The sequence below is a fragment of the Convolutriloba macropyga genome, unplaced genomic scaffold, assembly GCF_964194025.1.
Source record: "Convolutriloba macropyga unplaced genomic scaffold, txConMacr16.3 SCAFFOLD_3727, whole genome shotgun sequence".
In the NCBI taxonomy this organism is placed as follows: domain Eukaryota; kingdom Metazoa; phylum Xenacoelomorpha; order Acoela; family Convolutidae; genus Convolutriloba; species Convolutriloba macropyga.
The window spans coordinates 596-2,500 of NW_027450538.1; the positions used below are offsets into that span (position 1 = coordinate 596).

General features: G+C 42.6%; 1 non-coding gene across 1 annotated transcript in view; it reads left to right on the plus strand.

Annotated features, from left to right (window-relative positions):
• Positions 1-484: 484 nt before the first annotated feature.
• Positions 485-1,905, plus strand: part of LOC142355978 (large subunit ribosomal RNA) — a 3,525-nt gene continuing 2,104 nt past the window's right edge. The window contains exon 1 of the ribosomal RNA XR_012761339.1: positions 485-1,905. This exon is cut by the window's right edge and continues 2,104 nt beyond it. This is a non-coding gene — a ribosomal RNA (large subunit ribosomal RNA).

Sequence of the window (1,905 nt, forward strand, 5' to 3'; positions counted from 1 at the left end):
TTGTGGTCATTTTGCAATAAGTACAAGGAGTGTAACTAGTAGCCAGGTCAAAATTTGGGATAAGAATGAGCAAAAATTCTGCATGAGAACAGTTGAAATTATGAAACTAAATTACAAAGACTAGTATTATGTTGTTTCGAGTACGCGAAAGCGGAAACATCAACATGTGAACGTTTGTAACGAAGTTTCGTTAATTTTCAGCCTAGTACTGAGCAAGAACGAGTAGCCTCATCTCCAATCCCACGCAAAATGTAGTGAAATATGTGAGTGAACCTTATTCACGGTGAGGGTTTCCCGAGGTCTGTATTGCAGCGAGTATTATGTTGCTTCTAGTAAGCGAAAGCTGAAACAACAACATTTGAAAGTTGGAATTAATGACTGAATGGAAACTTCGACCTGTGTTTGATAGTAGTAGCGAACAAAACTGCTGAATCGGTTTCTGTCTCATATTGGTCAGTGAACCAATTAAGAGACAATCAACTACATAACCTGAATTGGGCGAGAGAACCCCCTTAACTTAAGCATATCAGTAAGGGGAGGAAAAGAAATCAACTGAGAATCCCTTAGTAATGGCGAATGAACAGGGAAAAGCTCATCGGGAAGAGAAATGGCAACATTTCTCGGTGTCCGGTATGGTTTGATGCTAGACTGGTGAATTTGTCCTGATGTCTACTGGAAAGTAGCATCAAAGAAGGTGAAAATCCTGTAAAGGTCATTTTCGATACCAGTCATAATGGCTCATTCCTATGAGTAGAGTTGTTTGAAAGTGCAACTCGAAGCTGGAGATATGTCTCTCCAAAAGCTAATTATAAAGCGAGACCGATAGTAAACAAGTACCGTGAGGGAAAGTTGAAAAGCACTCTGAAGAGAGAGTGAAAAGTACGTGAAACTGTTGAAGGGGAACTGGAGTGAGCGTTTACCATACTCAATGCCTTGATATTATATTCTCGGCTACCGAGTAGTGTAGTTGTCGTCTTTTGGCAAATCTTGTTAATGAATCGAGCAGAAGTTTTCCTCGGAATTCTTCTTGTTGATTCTAAACAAAATGAGATAAATTGATCTTGATTGCCTGTCTGACCTCAACTTCCTATTCAATGCTCTCTACAGCCCGTCTTGAAACACGGACCAAGGAGTGTGAGTTGCTTGCAAGTGTTGTCGCTCATTGAAAGCGCACACGCGAAATGAAAGTGAACAGTGTAATTTTTATGAATTGCACTACTTTGTGTGGTGAGGGCGCCGATTCGGTGTCCCGCAACCACGGACGGTTTTGCTCTTATTGCATGACTGATCCAGAGCAAGTAGCACACGACCCGAAAGATGGTGATCTATGCTTGGGCAGGGCGAAGCCACGGGAAACCATGGTGGAAGCCCGAAGCGGTTCTGACGTGCAAATCGATCGTCTGACCTGAGCATAGGGGCGAAAGACTAATCGAACCATCTAGTAGCTGGTTTCCTCCGAAGTTTCCCTCAGGATAGCAAAAGCTTGAGCAAGATTGAAAAATCTTCGCAAAGCAATTTCATCGGTTAAAGCGAATGATTAGAGGAATGGGGGAAAATTTTTCCTTCACCTATTCTCAAACTATAAATCGGTGAGATGTCCTTGTGACTTAATTGCACTTGGACTATGAATGCAAGCTTTTTGTGGGCCGCTTTTGGTAAGCAGAACCGGCGATGTGGGATGAACCAAAAGTTGGGTTAAGGCGCCTAACTACTTGCTCATGAGTCACCACAAAAGGTGTTGATTGATACTGACAGCAGGACGGTGGTCATGGAAGTTGAAATCCGCTAAGGAGTGTGTAACAACTCACCTGCCGAATCAATCAGCCCTGAAAATGGATGGCACTAGAGCTCGTGGCCTATACCCAACCATGAATATCAATATCTAACGCAAGTTAGATTAGAGAA